At 35.0% G+C, this 21,441-nt stretch overlaps 1 protein-coding gene across 4 annotated transcripts in view; it reads left to right on the forward strand.

The window, feature by feature from the left end:
* Positions 1–21,441, forward strand: part of RFX3 (regulatory factor X3) — a 311,034-nt gene that overhangs the window by 34,210 nt on the left and 255,383 nt on the right. The window contains exon 2 of one of the 4 annotated variants that reach the window (XM_023213191.2): positions 8,394–8,446. The exons of the other annotated variants lie outside the window; for them this stretch is intronic. The gene's annotated coding sequence lies outside the window, so the exon portion shown is untranslated. The remainder of the gene's footprint in view (positions 1–8,393; positions 8,447–21,441) is intronic. 4 annotated transcript variants of the gene reach the window in all.

Genomic DNA, 21,441 nt, shown 5'->3' on the forward strand with positions numbered 1-21,441 from the left:
AATTTAGTTATGTAATTAATATAATACTTAGCTATAAACTTAATGATTTTAAATAGTCACATGCCTTCTACATATCAAAAAATTCATTTTTAATGTGAACTAATTGTTCTTGCTTTTAATATTTTAGGCCACTTGGTCATTCTGGCATTTTATGGTAGAGAATACATTGAGTTTGGCTCATGGAAAGAATATGAAGTAATTTGAACACATGTTCTTTATAAAGAATGAACTGTTTATATATAATACAGAGTATTTTGAGATGTCATATATGGAATCTCATATCTGAATTTTTTCAATAGTAATTTTCTTTTTTCATATTTTGATGTTTTTCCTTTCTTGATGGTTGGCAATAGTTAATATGGTGAAGAACTTTATTTTCTGTCACTACTATATATGTTTTCAATAAAACAGTATTATTCTTTACATAGTTATGTGTTTTCAGTTCATATTTTTAAATGCTTCAGTTAACATAGCTTTCTATGGTGCTGTAAAAACCACAAGATAATTCCTTTCCACCTACCAACTTTCCATACCAACCAAACCTGCCTTAGGTAGGATTAAGGTCATGCTGCATTTAAAAGTCATAACTGCCGCACAGAGTTTATAGAGGAACTATAAAGAAAGAGCACTGGAACTCCAATAATGTAAGATTTTCAGGCAGTACTCAGTGGTTTGAGAGCACAAATGTGAGACTCATAGGTTAGTCTTTTCCTGTCCTTTGATACCCATATGTGACCCTGCATAATGTGTGGGTTTGTCATTCTAAAATGGCAGTCAAATAAGTGTATATGCCACATATATTTTCACAGTAGTTTCATAGACTAAGCATTAAGCCTATATCAAAGTAAGTTTCACTTAAAGGTAGAAAAATAATAGTTGACTTTATGAAATTCAGCCAATGATACAATAGCATGCTTATCAGTAGATATTAAGTATTTGTAGAGTAATTGGTTAACATACTGCTGATGTCATAATTCCGCTACTCAATAATAGTTTTGTTATGTAGGAAGATACAGCAGCTTGTTTGTGTGAACTTCTGCTTCCACTACAAACAGTACTTTAAAGAGAGGCCTTCCACTGGCATTCAGAAAGGTGAAAAGAGCAGGAGTCAGGGTAGGGTGGATAGGTGGGAAGGGTGTCAGAGGGATAGGCATAGTGTCTGTGAGTACTTGTAAGCTGTTCATCATCATTGGTCTTTGAGGTTATGTTTGCACCCGAATTACTTCCTTACCTTTCCAAAGAGTTGAAATACAATTGCCAGCCCATTAAGGATGATCAAACATTGCTATTTTAATGTTTCTTAATTTTTAGTAAATGAAGCCTATATGATTAAAATTGGTATTATTTAAAAATAATCATGTGGTTTACTTTTTTGTAAGCATATATAATCTAGTAATTTTTTTAAAAGTGTTAATAATTCATCTTTAAATACTAGACTTTAATTTCTAAGTTCTAAAAATTGTGTTCATATTATTTTAATCAAAGATGTGATGATGAAATAGAATCCATCAGTCGTCACAGAGAGCAAGGTGTTCCTTATTTCAATTTGATGTATGGTCTCTGTTTTAGTAGCCATTACCATGGAGGAGACTCTTTAGTTTCTTTGGGAAGATAAACACTCAATCTGCTAGTTAAGAGACAAAACTCAAGAGGAATAAGCTGAAGTTGTATCCTCCATTTCAAACTTGTGGTTCTGCATAAGTCCTCTGTAAAATACATCAAAAATTACCCTACGCATTTTCTAAAATTTTATGGATATAAGGTTGAAAGAGAAATTGAGTAGTTTTGTGTCCAAGGCCTTCACAACATTATTTATGGTTAGTAAATGCATTTATGTAGAGAAGTTACAATTTAAGAGGTACAATAATCTTTATCATAGGTAGTATATTTAAAGGGACTTAGTACCAACTCTTTTAAGTATTTTTCCTAGGAAATAATGACAGTTTTATTATATTTCTCAAACCATTTGAGTTGTCTGTGTCAAACCAGTCGGACATTCTTTTCCCTTATCAGTTTTCATGATTGAAGATATCTGACTATGGACATTGATATTATACCTAATAATTGTGAATGTTTTTATGGATTTGAAGAAAAGCGTTTCCATAATATATTTTATTAAAAGTGCTTACAAACTTATTTATCAAAAGTAGTTTAGAGGAAATTAATCAATACATGTGTTGGTGAAGTCCTTCTCTTGGTAAAGTAATAGGAAATGAGCTTATCTTAAATTATCTGAGAGAAGCAATAGAGAATAATTCTATATGTATTTCTCCTTCCCTCTTTTTCTCTTTTAATTTGATTTTTGGACCTCTTTTCATTTTGATGACATTAAACTACTTTGTGGTATGTGAAGTAAGGAAGTATCTTGGAAACTGTAGTGGTAGGAAAAGAAGTACGTTTATTTTAAAATATTGCCTAGCATATAGAACAGTAATTATAATATGCCTCATATTTTCACAGGTCATGCTACACAAAGGTCATGCTTTGCAAAGCTCTTTTGTGTGTAGCATCTTATTTAGCTTTTCCCAACAGTAAGTTATATGGGGAAGGAATTGTTTCCAAATTAAGGGTGAGGAAACCAAGACAGAAAGGTAAAGAAACACTTTTCCAGATCTTTCTACTCTTACTCTAGTATTTGTATCCACTCTATTAATAATTTTTAAATTATATTTTTAATAATTTGAAAAATTTCTACTGAAATTTTTCAGGGGACACCTTTGGAGGGATGATTGGAAGCAGAGCAGGTCCATTTTTGTCTCTTTTTAAATTAGGACTCTAGTACTTTATTGGGAGACAGTGTTTCAAAGCTGCTGCTCTATATTGCTTTCCTAGGTGGAAGGACTTTAAATTAGAGTAGTAAACTATACCTCTCTTTTTGTTATTGCAGTTGCTAGAAGTGATGATTAAAGTTATATGCTGCTTTTTCTAATGGCATCGTGGATCTAGAAATAATAATTAGACTCTTGGCAGTTTCCTTTACTTTTATTGCTTTCCAACTAATATTTACTGACTTAACACTGCACACAGGATATACAAGTTACTAACCTTTTACCAGGGCCAATAACAATTGGTCTTTAAAGAGTAGTATAGTTTTAAAAATATAAATGTGAAAAATTGTAAAAATTAAAATAGAAACTATCCGTATTAAACATAGCATGTCTTGGGCATAAAGTGACATTAGTAACTATCATCATTCTTTATACAAGTTAAAATATTGCTTGAATTTCATAACCCCAAGCCTGGTATTGAATTAAGTACATTAGTGGTTAAAAATAATTTCCATAAGCTATTGCCTGTTTATAGAACTTTGAAAATTCTAGGCCGGACATGGTGGCTTGTGCCTGTAATCTCAGCACTTTGGGATGTCAAGGTAGAAGGATCCCTTGAGCCCAGGAATTGGAGACCAGCCTGGGCAACACAGGGAAGCCTGTCTTTATTAAAAAAAAGAAAGAAAATTCTAAGTTATGATAGCATTTATGAGTAATGGTAATAGTTTCTAGAAATGGCTCCTTCTTCATATTGTAGAATTCTAGAGTCTTTGATAATAATGAATTCCAAAATATGTTTTCATTTTACTCAAATGTGCATTTAAATCTTATTGTAACAGTCTATGAAATTACTTATGTGCACACAGGAAATAAACCGTATCGGGGCCCATCAAAAACGTGATAACATTTAATAAGGGTTAGAAGTTAATCACACAAATTCAAAATAATTGTTTAGACACAAATCATAGCAGTCTACAAATTGAATATGTATTAATGATTTTGTACTTTTAGATATGAGCATGGCTCTGGAGTTTAATATTCAAAAGCTGGTGATTATTATTTTTCTTTAACTTGGTCATTGAGCTTTTAGTTCAGAGCACTAAACTAAACACTCTGAACTGATAAAGTTTGATTATTTTGTCCATAGTTTATTCTGTGCATAAAACAGTTGGAGAGACTGAAAAGGGCAGAAAAAATGGATATTGACAACAGTGAGAAAAGATTGGAGCCGTGAAAACTATTTCATATAGGAAAGGAGGGGAAATAACTTAAAATTAGTTTTCAAATTTATTTGTATTTCTCTTAACTCTTTGTTACAAACTGCCAGCTAAAATCGGTAAAGCAGCATAATATGTTAAAGAGAGCCGTAAATTGTTGCCTTGAAAGCTTTTAGAAAGGGTGATTTTTATTTGTCATCAGGAAGACAGACCCTAAAAGTTCATTGGGCTCTGAAGTAGGGTATAGAGGAATATTTGGTAGGTCATACCCCACAAAAATCTTTTAAGACCAGAATGGTTAGTAATTCATCTAAATAATATCTGTATTATTATTATTATTATTATTATTATTATTATTATTATTATTATTTGAGTCGGAGTTTCACTTTTGTTGCCCAGGCTGGAGTGCAATGGGACAATCTTGGCTTACTGCAACCTCTGCCTCCCGGGTTCAAGCGAGTTTTCTGCCTCAGCCTCCCGAGTAGCTGGGATTACAGGCATGCGCCACCATGCTTGGCTAATTTTGTATTTTTAGTGGAGACAAGATTTCTCCATGTTGGTCAGGCTGGTCTCGAACTCCCGACTTCAGGTGATCCTCCTGCCTCGGCCTCCGAAAGTGTTGGGATTATAGTCATGAGCCACTGTGCCCAGCCAGTATCTATTATTGTTAAAGTCTTTACCAGGTTTAAAGTTCTTTGATTATAGTTCTGATGCTAATTGCTTGGAAATGTATTGCTATATATTTATGAATATGCTCTTATAACTAAAGATGATGCATGTAATTTTTGGAGATTTTAAATTGTTTTTCAGAAATAAACGAAGATAAAAATTACAAGTTCATTTCAAATTTGGGATTATAGAAAGAATTAAAATTCTTTTATTCTGGGAGAGATTACAAATTCCGTATTATGTACACTTTAAAAATAATTGATAACAAATACAGAGGGAAGCAAAAAATTTGTCAACAATGTGAGAATGAAGCAGCATCCTTTGGCAAAGTGGTCTAGTGTAAGCAGCTCATGGTTTTTTGAGTCAGCCAGACCTGAGTTTTACTATTGGGTCACTCACTTACTAATTCAATATTCTTTTTTTTTTTTTTTTTGAGACGGAGTCTCGCTCTGTTCCCCAGGCTGGAGTGCAGTGGCCGGATCTCAGCTCACTGCAAGCTCCGCCTCCCAGGTTTACGCCATTCTCCTGCCTCAGCCTCCCGAGTAGCTGGGACTACAGGCGCCCGCCACCTCGCCCGGCTAGTTTTTTGTATTTTTTAGTAGAGACGGGGTTTCACAGTGTTAGCCAGGATGGTCTCGATCTCCTGACCTCGTGATCCGCCCGTCTCGGCCTCCCAAAGTGCTGGGATTACAGGCTTGAGCCACCGCGCCCGGCCAAATTCAATATTCTTATGTAATGTGAGGACATTAATTGTTACCTTGAAGACTTGTGAAAATTACGTAAAGGACTTATGCAAAGTGCGTAATCCAGTGCCTGGCACAGAATAGTGCTTCAGAAGTAATAGTTTCATTCATTTCTTATGTAAATGTGAAAGTTTATTCAGTAGATTGGATTAGGAAAAACTAATAGAACAGGGAGGTGATATAGGGGCAGATTTAACTCCAGTCATTTCCAAGGGGAAATGGTATTCAGTATGTTTTTTATTTTTATTTTTTGCATTTACTATTAATTTAATTAATTTTGTTTTGAGACAGACTCTTGCTCTGTTTCCCGGGCTGGAGTGTGGTGATACCTTCATAGTTCACTGAAGGTACTCGAACTCCCTGGCTTGAACTCCCTGGCTCCAGCAGCCTTCCTGCTTCGGCCTCCTGCCTTAGCCTCCCATGTAGCTAGGACTAGAGGTGTGTCACCATGCCCAGCTTTTTTTTTGTTTTGTCGCGGGGCGGTGGGGGGGTCTCCCTTCAGGCTGGTCTTGAACTCCTGGCCTGAAGTGAGCCTTCCTCTTTGGCCTCCCAAAGGGTTAGGATTACAAGTGTGAGCGTCTGCACCCAGCCTTTGTGTACTATTTAACTGCCCAAAGTTTACTATATTCTGTGGTAGGCAACAAAAACTTAATTGGTTTATTACCTTAGGGAGAAACCAGTTTTGGTCCTACCTTGATTAAAAATCTTCAAAAACTTGATCTCCTTTTAGTAAGAAAGCTACATAGAGTTGTAAGTAGAAAGCCACATGTGAAGTAGAAAATATTAAATGTTTTCGAATGCTAACTTTTGGAGAAACTCCCATCTATCAAAACGAAGTAAATGTGTACTTAAGAGTTCAGTGTGGCAGATACATTATTTTCTTGCAATTTATGGTTAGTCAACTCTCATTTTGTTTTATTTTGATTAGCTAGTTGTCTTAGGTCCCTCTGACCACTACTCATCCCTACCCACCTCCTGCTCTGTAAGTCTGCTGACTCCTTTAGCTACCTTGCATTGTCTTGTATTTCATACACTAGCTAGCTACCATTTCATAACAATAACTAATATTTATTAAGTGCTAGTTGTGTGCCAGGCACTGGGGTAAGCACCTTATATAAACTCATTTAATTTTTACTTACTGTCTCCAAGGGAAGTAGGTACTATACATCCATGATCTTTTATATTCATTTCTGAAATTCAAAGGTTTTGAAGATGTTTCCCTATGTTTATAGCAAACTAATTTGGCTGAAAAACCTGAACTAAGTGAGATGAAGCTACATAAGGGTCTTTATATATCCTACATCTGGAACATTATTTTTATTTTTTGCTACAGAAACATTAGTGTGTATGATTATGAGTTGCTGCTCTATATTCACCTGGGATGTTATATATATTTGGTATTACTTTACAAAATTCAAAAAATTTTGAGTTGTGTAATATATCTGGCACATAGATTTAGAGTAGGGGGTGGTGAACCAATTTCATTACTCCATTTTGTAGATAAGAAGGCTGATACTAGAAGACATTAGGTAAGTTGCCAAGTTTGTAAATAGTATATTAAGATATCAAGTAATTTACTCAGGTGATGCATGTATAAAATCAGACTCAAACCCAGCAGTTGACTCCAGAAACTGTACTCTTAAACCACGGTGTTGCCATGGCAAGATTGGCACTGGTATGTATGTCTTCAGTTGACACAGTTGCTGATCTTTACTAATAGAGGAAAGCATATACCTGGATATCTGTAATCTGGATTTGAATGTGAATTATTGTGCTTTTATAAGTATCTTAGGTATCAATGTGTCTGATTATAGAGTTCCCCTAAGTATAACAGAGCCCGGCCACTATGGCCTGTCTTAGGGTAGAGGTAGAATCTAGTTTCTCTGTTGTCACTTCTTTTCCCTCCTTTGTATTATCTGTGTCTCATTCAGTGCCATAAATTGCATATTTTGATTTTATTCAACAAATATTTATTTAATACCTGTTATGCAGTAGGCTGGAAATACAACATTGAGCAAGAAAATGGTACTTGTCTTAACAGGGACACTATTGTTACTATAGATTGGACATATCTTGGTGGGGTACTCCGTGTTGCAGCATATTTGGCATCTGTGGGCCAAAATGGCATTAGAATCACTCCCCTCCCCGCATCATTGGGACAACTAAAATGACCCTAAACATTTCCCAAAGTCTCCTGTTCAGGGATCAGGTAGTGGTGTATCTGGGTGATACTCAGGCTCAGCCCTGAGAGTAGTAGCTGCCCACTTGCCTGCCTATCCACTGTCCAAGTGGAATAATTGATTTTAAGTATTTCTTTTTGCTAAATCCTGGCATAATACAAAATAAACAGCTGAGAGATCTAGGAAGCAAATAGCTAAACTGCTTATACTCTTGGTACAATGGCTAAACTCAAAAGCAAGATTGGTTGTGGATAGTGTACCCATGGCTAATTGAGAATTCCCATTATACTGTGTAAATAATAAGCATAAGTTAATAAGCTCCCAAGTGGACATACCAAGTGATGCTGGATTTTTTTCATTATAGAATCAAGGTCTTTAGGCCCTTACATATGCAAGTTATTCAAAGACATACAATATAGCACACTTATGCTAAGTGTATCTTGTAACACTTATACATGTCTGTTTCATTTTTCATTTTAAAGTTACATTTTAAAATAAATTCCCAATTCTAATACATGTGAATAGAAACAACTATGAGGGTTTTATGATTTTGAATCCATCATTTGAAAAAGGAATAAAATGTAAATCTTCATTGAGTATCCATATAAGCTGCTTTTTGGGCAATATTTTGTGTTAAACCTAATTAACATTCGAAGTTCACAGAACCTGTCCATGCTTATGACAGTTGACATTATTTTAAGTGAAAATGATTTTATTAAATTGCAATTATAAAAATTGTATATGCTTAATGGAAGCATTCAGAAAATATAGAAATGTACAAAGAAAGTAAAAATATATATATTCTTCTGCTCACAGATGACTACGTATCTGCTTGCAGCATTACTGTCATGTCTTCTCGGAATTTCTCTGTGAGTGCATATGGGCTCACCCTGGCAGTCTTGGGTGTGCTTCTGCTTGTGTGTGTATGCAGTCTTTTCTACTACAAATGAAAGTTTGTGCACTTTATTATGAAAATTGGGTCACACCGTTTGTTTTTTTACTTTCATACTCATATTTTGAACATCTTTTCATGGTAATGAATAAAATTTTACATCTCTGTTAGCATCGTATTTATGTATCATGTATTTAAACAGTTCTCTACCTAGACATTTGGGTGGTATCCTATACAGTATTTTGGCATGTATGTGCATCTTTGTGTAGCTTTCCAATTATTTTCTTTATATTAATTCCTAGGAATGGAATTGCTGAGTGAATGCTGGGTACATTTAGAATATTTTTTGTCAATTATCAGATTGTTCTCTAGAAAGGTTGTACCATTTCATATGCCAAGCAGCAGTGCTTTAATGTTTTGTTTCTTTGTTTACTCTGACACTGGATATAATCAGTCTTTATATTTATTTATTTTTTATTTTGGCAATCGAATAGTTGAAACAAAATCTATTTGGATTCGCATTTCTTCAATAACTAATGACAAAAATATAAAGCATTCGTTAGCTGTTCATATTTCTTTTGTTGAGTGTCCATTTATATCTTCCGTCTGTTTTTCTGTTGGGCAGTTTCTTTTCCTCCTCTTAAATTTCAAGATCTCTTCATATTATAGGATATGGAAATTTATAATCCATCATGCACCTATTTTTTTATTTAAAAATATGATTTTTGTTTTAGTGATTTTTTGTATGTAATTTTTTTTTTTGCTTTTCATTCCAGTTGATGTCCCCACATTGTCACACGATCATTATAATTCAAAATAATTCATTAGATAGGTTAAATATTAGATTTTTATTTTAAAAAAGGTACTTTTCAGATGGAAAACTATTTTCTTGATGTGCAAGGTGAAATTGTTCATGTTAGTTAGATGTGTTTGCTATGGTTAAATAGCTGTATATAAAAATAAGGATTGTGAGAGAGAAATCCTTTGATACAGTTGAACGACGTTACATTAAAGCCAGATAGCCTTGGCTTTATTTGTTCTTTAATTTATCCAACAAATATTTATCAAGTGCCTATTGTGCGTTAGATACTAAGAATGGATTTTTCATTTACTAGCTGTGTAACTATGGGCAGGTTACTTAAAGTAGCCAAGTGTCAGTTTCTTTATTTGTAAATGAGGGATAATACCTACCTTATTGAGTTATTGTAAGGATTAGTTATAGATTACTGAAAGTAACCAACAGCACCTGACATATAATTGGACAACAATAAATTGTAGTTAGTATTATTATTCTTCATAGTAACAAAACATAATGTAATTTTAGCTTGCTATTATATATAATATTGCAATGGTAGTAATTTAGCATATAGGGCAATTAATGATGATGATTATAATTTTATTAAGAGGGGGAATGGAGCCTAGCTAGGTTGATTATACTTACCATCCTGTCAGGTAAATAATATTTCCTTATATTTGTATAGCAGTTTATAGTTTTCAAAGCTCTTGTCTTATTTATTCTACAGCATTCCTCTTAAGACAGGCAGGGTATGTGTAATTTTTCCTGTTTTTCAATACAGCAACTGAAGCTTAAGAGAGATTCATTGACTTGTCTAAGGTCATATGGCTTTTAAGTGATTCACCGGTTCTACTTATAATTAAGATTCCCGGTGAACCTAGATTGACTCTTTTTGTGGGAAAGAACAGAGAATAGAATCTGACTGTAATTGCCCAGTCTTCAAGCTTTAGCCATTTTATAGTTTCTTGTGGTTGCATCCATTCCAGTCATCTGAACATTGGCCTGAATGTTTTAGTTGTCTATTACATTGATGGCATTCGTGCCCTTGTGAAGTCACTTTCCTTTCAGTTTGAGTTGGGCCTGTAGCTTGTTTTAACAAAGAGAATGCAAAGGAATTAAAGCTCTTCCAGGTCTGGGTACAAAAAGGTCTGACAACGTAGGCTTTTATGTTTTTGAGAGACAGGATTATCGTGTAAGAAATCTGACCATTCTCCTAGAGAGACCCAGTGGAAAAGAGGCCACGTGGAAGGGAGAATTTCTGAGATTTCACGGAGAGTGACGCTCAGCCATGCTAGTATCTTAGCTGATCTCATTTCTCATCTGCTGGCTGAAAGCAGTAGTATAAATGGCCACCAGCAAGATGAGTGTAAGAACTACCCAGCTGAGCCCTGCTTAGATTGCAGAATTATAACCAAATAAAATGGTGGTGGTTTTGTGCCAGTAAGTTTTGGGGTGGTTTGTTACACAACAATAGAAAAGCAAAAGAAACATGCGACAATATTCTTGAAAATAAAAGCTTTGCTAAAAGATGTTTACTTTTCTTGGCCTGCCTTGGCAGTTTTGGTCTTTCCTTGGCTTGCCAATACCAGCTAACAAAAGAGAAATAGTAATGAACAACTCTTTTCTGTTCCAGAAGCCCATGATTTTGGCCTATACTTGGGTGAATCTGAGGTAAACTCAATCTCTGTTCTGAGTCTCTTCAGAGAAATCTCAAGAGATAGGGTTGCCTCCTAAGTCAAGTTTCTGATTCTTCTTTTCTGTCGATTTCCCACTTCCAGTTTTCTGTGGTTTTAAAAAGTTTCTTACTATCAGAGTATGGTTGGTTTTGGCCTCAGTCAGCCAAGTAAGACAAGATGGACTAGGCTTTCCTCCTCACTTTTACTTGTTTCTGTTGTCCCCAAAAGATTTGAAAGGCTGTTTAGGTCTGAGAGTGGCTCTGAGACCAGTAATCACCTTTGTTTTTGATAATTCATATATTAACAGGAAAGATGTGATAAATTGTTTATGCAGTTTATTTTTTCCTGTCTCACAGATCTGTTTCACTCTCATTTAAGTACTGAATTACAGATTTTTTTGTAACTTTCTATTAGAGATAAGAATCAGTGATCTAAAAATTTTAAGTATTTTTGAAAAAACCAAACAGGGTTTTTTTTTTTTTTTTTGGTTAAGATCTTTTTGTCATGAAAATTATGAATTCAGAATATTACAGAACTTGATCAACTTCCAGGAGGGTGGAGTGAGGGCCTCAGTGAATTTGTGCTCCCTATACAACAACAAAAATATGGGTAAAATAATGAAAATCAGCCATTTTAGAATTCTGGCAATTAAGCAGGAGTATGAATTGAAAATTATCTGTCGAAAAGAAAACTAGTGAATCTTGGGAAGACCAGTGGGGTCTGTGATATTTTAACTTGGGGTTATTCTTATCTCTCTCTCCAGCTTAGTGGTATAGCCAAAAGCTGGCAGTATTGCAGACAATGGAGATAGCTGACCACTTTTGGAGCTCCATTAAAGGCACTATCCCCAGAGCATAGTTAATATTTTGTCCCAACTTGCAGCTCCCTGGGAAAACTCTTTTTGGAGAGTGGTTGGATATTTGATTTGACTCTGAACTCAGCTCAGCTGGGGGAAGAAAAAGCTTACCCCCAGGGCATTACTGAAACAATAGCAAACTTGGCAAAATATCAACTGCCTAAGGCTGTGATTTCAGTTGAGGCAAAGGAAGAAGCTGGCCAGGAATTTACAAGGAAAGTCTGGAGAACTAGCCAACTATAGGGAACTTTGGAAAGCTCTGACATATTCCTGGGTATTTAAAAGGCTGTACAAAGTGTAAGTCTGTACACATGCCCAGAAATGACCTGGGAAAGGAGAATGTCAACTCTGACTGATTTTGAGGCACTGAGTAAGCAGGAAGTGAAAATCCGTGCTATTTGTAAGCTTCCTGAAGTTTGAAGGTATGATTTTTCATGATTTCTTTGGCAAAAGGTAGAAGACATATAGGTAAAGCATTTAAGGAAATCTTTTAAATGATGATTGGTTGACTGCTACATTATACTGGTCCAGGTATGACTTCTAGGAAGCCAGGGTTACAAATAAACACAAGATTAAAAAAAAAAAAAAAAAAGTTATAGCGGAGAACTCGGTGGCCACACACTACAGGTAATACAGGATCTTAAAATTATTTCGTGAAAGTACTAAATAAGCAGCATCAAGAAAAACAACACACTGATGATTAAAAATTAAGGGGAACAATGTGGAGCAATCTGATATGAGATTTGTTAAAATATATTACCTAAAATGTTCAGTTTTCAACAAAAATTGAGAAATGCAAAGAAGCAGTAAATATGCCACACACAGAGACAAATAATAATAAAAAACTAACAAAAAATGTCCCTCTGGGAGCCTAGATTTTAGGCTTCATAGTCTTTAAGTTAGCTTTTCAAAGAACTAAATGAAACCATGTCTAAAGAATTAAAGGGAAGTATCAGAATGGTATTTCACCAGAGAAAGAATATTAATAAAGATAGAAATTATTAAAAAACAAGGGAATTCTGGATCTTAAAAGTATAATAACTGAAATGAAAAATTCACTAGAGGAGCTCAGCAACAGATATAAATCGGCAAATGAAGGAATCTTTTAACACAAAGTTAGGACAATAGAAATTATTCATTGTGAGGATCAGAAAGAAAAATGAACAGAACCTCAAAAGACTTAGGTGACTCCATCGAAAGTTGTACCAACATGGGCATTACAGGATTCCGAGAAGATGAGAAAGAGGCAGAAAGAAAATTAAAAAAAAAATAATGGCAGAAAGCTTTCCAGATTTGCTGAAAAATATTACTCTATGCTATACATTAAAGAAACTCACTGCAATCCAAGTTGAATAAGCCCAAAGTGATCCATACCTAGACTATCATAGTTGAATTTAAAGATAAATCTTGAAAGTAGCAAGAGAAAAATGACTTGTTACAAGGAATCCTCAATTGGCTTAATAGCTGACTTCTTATGAGAAACCCTGGAGGCTAGAAGACATTTTCAACGTTGAAATAAAAAGACTGTCAACCAGTAATTCTCTGTGTAGCTAAACTGTTCTTCAGAACTGAAAGTGAAATTAAGACATTTCCAAATAAACAGAAACTGAAAGGATTCTCACGAACTCTAAGAAATGTTAAAGGGAGTCCTTCAGGTTGAAATGAAAGGACACTTGATGGTAAATTTTAATCAGTGTGAAGAAATAAAGAGGAATGGTTAAAGGTAACTACAGGCATTATGAAAGACATGTATAAAAATACATATAAATGCATTTTTCTCTATTTAAAACACTACTGAATAAAGCAATTCTTATAAAGTTGCATTTATGGGCTTATGATACATAAAGATGGATTCCTTCATAGTTTTACAGATATGGTTCTCTTCTGGAATTTATAATACAACATGAATGCATCACTACCTTATAAGGCAGAGATAAGGTGCTGTTTGTCTCTGCCTCTAGTTTCTAAAATTAACTTGGTTTAATGGCATTATCTTAATGGCGATTGTCGTCACTGGGCTACCTCATCTCTTCCTTTGTTTTCAAGCAGTCCATAAATACTAAACTTTGCATCAGTGCTGGTAAACTAGCTCCCTTACAGTGCCCTATGTTTGATGATCCTCTCTTGCCACTTAATAAGTTCAGCTTATAGATGATGTTTATGATTATGTTCAAGATGAAGATATAATGTTTATAATCATCCGGTTATAACTGTTCACATTTGGCAATTTTCTTTCTTTCTTCTTCTTCTTCTTCTTCTTTTTTTTTTTTTTTTTAATTGACAGGGTCTCCCTCTGTTTCCCAGGATGTAGTGCAGTGGCACAATTATAGCTCACTGCAGCCTCGATCACCTGGGCTCAAGCAGTCTTCCTGCCTCAGCCTCCTGAGTAGCTGGGGCTATAGGCATGTTTCACCACACCTAGCTAATTTTTTACTTTTTGTGGAGATGGGATTGCCTCAAGTGATTCTCCCTCTTTGGCTTCCCAAAGTGCTGGGATTACAGGCATGAGCCACCATACCTGGCTGCTAGTTTGGTCATTTTCTGTTTTGCAGACATTTGGATTGATTAGGGTTCTAATGGTGTATTGTTGCAAACCTGTCTTTGATTCTTTTAAAGATTATACAGCAATATTTTGTGGTTTGGGAAAATAAGCACTGTTTTTGGAGACAAATCTGTATTCAGAGTCTTGGCTGCCACTTGTTGGCTGACTTACCTTTAGATATGTTTCTTCTGAGTCAGTAATCTCATCTATAAATTGGAGAGAGTGATACTAAACCTTTTAACTTTTATTTTAAAAGCATCATTGATTTTATGAGCTTCTATGAGTTTGTGTTTTGGGAAGTCTCATAACCAATGAGACAATCACGGAATTTCCTTCTTGCAAATGGTGAAGGTAAAGAAACTTTGAAACTTCAGTGGTACTTTCATAGTCTATATTTGACAAGGGATCTTTTCTGATGAGATTGGTTCTTGTCATTTGACTGTTAATAGAAAAAGTTCAGTTAAAACAGTAGGTCGTAAAAACTGCACACTTCTCACTAACATTTTAACTTGAAATGTGCAAACTGTATAAATAGGCTGTTTTTGTGACTAGGGTCGAGGGCCTTTTTTTCAATATAGGCTTGCTGATTGCAACTGCAAGTCTTATATAAATCTACATCTATAAAAAATCATATCCAGTTTATGCTGTATTTCTTTAATATAGATTTAAAAATTGAGACTTGCAGAGCAGTGGTTCTAAAAGTGTGGTTCCCAGCCCAGCAGCGTCAGCATCATGGGAATTTCATAGCATGCAAATTCTTTGATTTTACTCCAGACCTACTGAATCAGAAACTATGGAAGGTGGGGCTCAGCATTCTGTTCTTGGCTTCCATGCTATATTTTGAGAAACATTATATTCTATATTTTATTATTTTTCCCAGTTTTAAAAATATTTCTCTTACCTTTGCCTATTTCAACAGCAGTGTTTTATAGTGACTTGCCTTTATCAAGTCTTTTCAATGCATTTGACTTAGTTTTTAAAGATACAAGACCTTTTATTTTTGCTTTCATGGTTTATGTGATATTTAATTAAGTTAGCTAATTACAATAACAATAAAACTCCCCTGTTGAGGTTTTGGAACAAATATTGTTCTGGGTGAATATACAGCTCAGCAGTTGTGAGCAGAAGTGTTGAGGGGCATGCTAGAGAGAATCCTGCAGGCTGTGAGTTTTCAGTATTCTGTGAGCATCTGTCAGTATGGTTAAAGAGGAAATGAACAATGTGGGTTTACATAGCAAGCTGGGTAAGTGACGCTTGATCAAGAGAGCTTCTTGTGTATTATTTTATATAGGCTTATAGATTTCTTGGATCCATTTATCTTTATAACCCCTAATTCAATATGCATGTTTTAGACTTTTGTTGGTCTGTAGGTAGTCTTTTTGGCTAGACCCCAGAGTTAGAAATTTGTTTTTGATGATTTTCAGATCTCTCAGGTCAGTATTGTGGAGAAATAAGAGAACCCAGTAGTTCATATGAAAAATATGTGCCTGTTATTATGACACCAAAGGGGAAACTCTGTAGCAGCTAATACTTGAAGTAGAAAACAGATGGAAATCTTCTTCTCTAGCCTAAGACTCCAGCTTTTGCCCTGGCTTATAGTGCCTACTTTGATTTGGGGAATCCAATTATGTGTGGAGATAATTCCATAGGTGAAGTGTTTGCCTACTATTGAGATCCTTCAGGGTTATATAAGTGGATCCAGACTCTGCCTGCTGAATCGAAACCGTTTCTCCTCAGCAACATTCTAAATGGAGTTTTGATTGAGCTACTTTTTTATGAGTGTTTTAATTATTAGTATATTTTTAACCACATTGCTAATCCACAAAAGGAAAGGGCCTGAATAGCCTAAGTCAACTCTGGATCATCTTGTTACTACAATAGTTAGATCACAGTACTGCTTTGGGGCATTAATAAAAAACTATGTCATGTGCAGAAAATAACTATTGCATAGCAACGTCAGGATACTATAACAGTTGTTCAATAAAACAGCAGTATTAGTCCCCCTGAAGTTGATTTGATATGCTTAGTGTTCATTCTTCACTGACACAGTAACTCAGTCATTTCACTAACAAAATAGTAGTTGCTACATATCTGATTTAAGAAAGAAATGAATGTTGCTTAAATCTTTAAGATAGATTGAAGTTTTTGTTAGGGATAGGCTCAATCTGTATCTTTTGTATAGTATAAATTGTGATTCTATACTGGAATTATATTTTGCTGTCTGGAAAAGTGTTTATAAAAGTAATGAAAATTTTGATTTCAGACAAAACAAAAATTAGAACAAAAATTATACTGAAAATAATTATTACATAAATTTTGAATAACTATGAGCTAGTGACATATGCGTATTACATCATTTTCTCATTATTATATCTTACTAGGTTGTGTTATCTAGATTTTATAGATTGGGAAAACTGAATTAAGAAAGTGACTTGCCCAAGGTCATTTAAGTAGTAAGTGGTGGAGCTGGGATTTGAACTGTGGTCTGTTTAACACTTAAAGCCCAAGCTTTTAAATACTGCTTTACACCTTAATATCCGGTGCTTTAATAGTCTTGGCCTTCTTTCAAAAACTTCCCTCTTCCTGTCAATTCTAGAGATAACATTCAATAACTTGACAACAGTGACCTTTCTAAACAAATACAGTGTGTTACAGAACCAGATGGCCTAAGATTATATTTTATTTTTCTGGCTCAAAATAAATTGCCTGCCCTAAGACTGATAAAGTCCAGAAAAAGACCCTTGTGTGTCTCAGGACCTCATCAGGCCACATGGCCAGCCAGTGCTATTTATCATAAGTCAGCCATGAGTAGAAAACCTTATGTCTTTATACTATAATTTAGATTAGCACCTAATGAAGGGACAAGAAGCTGGTTTGCTAAATAAGATCATTCAGTAATCGCAGTGCATTTGGTAGAAAGATTCTGAGGAAGTGAAGACAGAATTCTAGGCAGTACTACTGTCTGTTCTATAAATTGGATGTATGGAGAAGGCTGATTTATAATTCAACAAACTCCCAAATTAGGCATCCCTTTCCCTCCCTTGCTGGGATTTAAGGAGGATTTTTTCTAATAACTAGCCACCTTATTCTTGATCACTAAAAATCTGGGTGAGAATTTTCTTGAAAGTCTTAGACAAATATATTTTAAAAGTAATTCTATATTGGGAACATAAGTTATTATGCCACACATAAGCATAAACAGTACTTTCATGAGTTCAATTACACTTAATGAATTTCACGCTTAGAGAGACAAGTTTAAGCAGGGTAGGCATAGAAATGTTTCAAAGGTATGTTGAAGCCAAACTTGTAGTTGACAGTCAGGTATAGTGACAAAAGAAATACTAGACTTGGAGTTAGGAGACCTCTGTTTGAGACTTGGCTTTACTATTACTCTGTAAGGATCCTTGAGCAAGTGATTTAAATTCTCCAAGACTGTTATTTGTAAAATGATGCCAGAATGATATTACTTGCCTTGTTTTATTGCAGGGTTGGTCTGAGGACCGTTAGGGAACAGGTGACAAAGGTACAGTGATATACAAATGGATGCTGTTATTATGGCAGCATCTAGTATATATAAGGGTAAATGTCCTGAGCTGTGAGTAGGACAGATTTGCCTTTAGAATTGCTCTGCTGTTTAGTAATTTGGTGCTTTGGGTCAAGGCACCACAATCTTTTTGAATTTCAGTACTCTCATCTGTATAAAATAATCAACATCACAGAGTTGTGAGAATTACATTAATGTAGATACTATATTTAAATGTTTGTAAAATAGTGATGGGGTAGGAGTTATTATCCTGAACAGATTTCAGAAAGTTAGAAAAAAAATAGCCAGAGATTTTTTATCTGTTCCCAAGCATCTTAATAAGATAAATTACTCGTAGAATGTTAGAATGCTAGAAGAACCTTTGAAGGTCATCTGTCTTATCCTGCTCATTTTAAGACAAGGATCACCTCCTAATATTTTTGTCAATTCTGCTCTGTTTATATGCTTAGAGGATAACATTCTCACCAGCATCATCAATTGTAAAGGATAGCAACTGTCTCTCAATCACAATAGATACAGATTTCTGAAAGCCATATCAGAGAAGAACTCTGGAGGTAATATCAGGCTGTGAAAAGAATTTGGGCTTCAGCTGGGTGTAATCCCAGCACTTTGGGAGGCCGAGGTAGGCGGATCACGAGGTCAGAAGATTGAGACCATCCTTGCTAACACGGTGAAACCCTGTCTCTACTAAAACAAAAAAAAAAAAATACAAAAAATTAGCTGGCTGTGGTGGTGGGCGCCTTGTAGGCCCAGCTACTCGGGAGGCTAAGGCAGGAGAATGGCATGAACCCAGCAGGTGGAGCTTGCCATGAGCCAGTATCGTACCACTGCACTCCAGCCTGGGCGACACAGCGAGACTCTGTCTCAAAAAAAAAAACAAAAAAACAAAAAAAGGAGAAAAAGAAAAAAAACATCTGGGCTTTGTTGTGAAAAGTTGAGATGGAATCTTGCTCCTGTCAGTTACTAGTTTGTGACAGTGAAAAATTTGCTTAGTAGTTTGTGGCCACGTAACTATACTGTTTTTGTTGTTGTTGTTGTTTCTGTTGTTGTTGTTGTTTTAACCTACCACATAGGCTATGTCTATGTCTGTACTTAAACCTGACTGGCTCTCCATTTTTATATATCATTCTTTGGATCTGAGATGTGTTTGATTTTTATATTACTTATACTAATGGTTCTTGACCTTCTCTTCCTTGTCTCTAACACATTTGAGACTGGGGATTACAATAGTGATCCCTGAATATTGCAGGGGATGCTTGTGGCAAATCAGCATCTTGGAGTTGTAGGTCAGGTGTACTTTGAAAAGGCTTCCTTTTTAAGGCTGGTTTAGGGACTTACACATGAGCTATTTATTTATTTATTTATTTATTTGATACAGAGTCTCGCTCTGTCGCCCAGGCTGGAGTGCAGTGGTGTGATCTCAGCTCACTGCAACATGAGCTATAATTTTTAAAACTATAATTATTTTGGGTCACATGTCATGTTTTTCTTACACTGTTGATTTTGTATGGTTGAATTTATCTATATTGGTGTCTAAAAATTATTTGAAAGCTCACTGGACAGTATTTTAATGTGAAATTGTAAAATAGTTTTAAGTGTATTCCCATGAGAAGAAGAGCTCTATCAAAGAAAATAGTAGGAAAATAATATTTTATCATTACCAGTAAAAACAAGTGCAAAAAAATTTGTTCACAATCAAGAATAATGACCTTTGTCCACTTTTTAGAACACAGCGTTGAGAGGTTTCATAGTTTATATATTGACTTTATCTTTGACTTATTGAAAATACTGTTTTCATCCTTGTTGTGTGTCCTGGAAAAGTACCCAAGTTGATCCTTAAATTTGAAAAAAGAAAATTCAAAACCAAGTATTTAGTTCTAGATTCTAATGGTACTAGACGAGAAAATAGAAGATTGGTAGGTAAAGAAAATAATATATATGAAATAGTATATGAACACAGCAGCATAACCTATTGGTGTTCCTACATTGAACACAAATTCAGTGTGCATTTTCTGTCTTTTTGCAGCAGTTCAACTTTGGACGTGTGTTTCTTTCTCTTGTTAAATAGATGAACAGAATTTATCCCTTGATCATCTGTAACATAGTTTCATTGTAACCAATAGTCTGGGCTTTCACTTGAATTTCTTTTTATGAATTTATGTGGAGATGCTTTGCATTTTTCTAAATTTTGACTACACTAATTAGAGAGTGGGTATTACGAAAAACTGACAGGCAGTTTTAAAAAATATTAAATGAGTTGGTTATGAAAAGGGATACAAGTATGTAGTTTTACATTTTTCAACTTGTTTTTACATTGCCCTTTAGAATGTTTAATATTTTGTAATGAAAGTATGTGGTTTTTCTTTCTTTCTTTTTTTTTTTTTTCCAAAAAGAAAACAATCGGGTAAAAATCTGAGAAATATTTTCAGTTGTCCAAGGCTGATGTTGACTTAAATAGGTCTGGGTCTTCATGGTTGACAGCTGCAGATAATTAGCTTTTTCTTTCTTAACAAAGAAAGCAAATGGAGCTGCAAGACATTCATTGCCTTTTCTGTCATCATAATAATAATGTATGTATTTAACTCCTGCAGTTCCTTAAATTGATTTAGTGCTAAGCTGCCTACATTACATATAATAGGAGTGACAAGTGAAAGCTGCAGCACATATTTGCATGGCAAAAGGGAGCAGTGATTGACAGCAAAGTTTCTCTCTACAAGAAATAGCAGTGTTGTGGAGCTCAAAAAGGGCCAGATACATAATTCTTAAAACTGTAGAGCAGATTCATGAAATGAATTTTAAAAGGTGATTGCCACTTGGTGTACTTGAGTGTCTTTATGTTTTTGGCTCTAAGTGAGGGGCGCAGATGGACAGAATCTCACCTGACTGCGGAATATCAATAAATTCCTTTTAAGTATGTTAGTATTTGTAATTTAAGAATGATACTTAAAAATTTTAGATCAAAAATTATGTCTCTGTACTCAGTAACTGAAAATTTCCTTTAGCTGTAACAATTCACTGTATTTGAAGAAGCCGAGTAATACATCTATTCAAATAAGGATTTTGAAGGCCCTAAATTGAGTTATTTTTCATGGAAGGCACCCATTTTTACATGTCTATAAAACTTGAGGTATCATTTCTGGAAAGGTAATGACATAGGATTGGTGGTTTCTTTTGGTCAGACAGTGGCTAAATGCGATCATGTTTCAAAAGTACTCAAAAAATATTCTGGCGTTCTTTTGTTCACATGACATATACCCAGAAGCCACGGTTGAAAGGACACTTGGTGTTTGCTGCTTCATGATACTCTATGATGAGCCTAGAGTGCTGGGCTTCATATTATATCATGGAAATGTTTCTTATTTTGTTGACAACTCTGTGTCTGTGGCAGGCGGGGAGGGGAAGCCCTGTGTGTGCTTGTACACTGGCAGCCTCTACTGGCCATTGCAAAGAGCAGCATGGACCTCTGTTCTTCACATACCAGGTTTCATATGCTTTTACTTGGGTTTAGCTCTTACTTCTTTGGTCCTCATCCTCTTTGTTATCCTCTTTTGAAGACTA

The sequence above is a fragment of the Piliocolobus tephrosceles genome, chromosome 14 (assembly GCF_002776525.5).
Source record: "Piliocolobus tephrosceles isolate RC106 chromosome 14, ASM277652v3, whole genome shotgun sequence".
Classification (NCBI taxonomy): Eukaryota; Metazoa; Chordata; class Mammalia; order Primates; family Cercopithecidae; genus Piliocolobus; species Piliocolobus tephrosceles.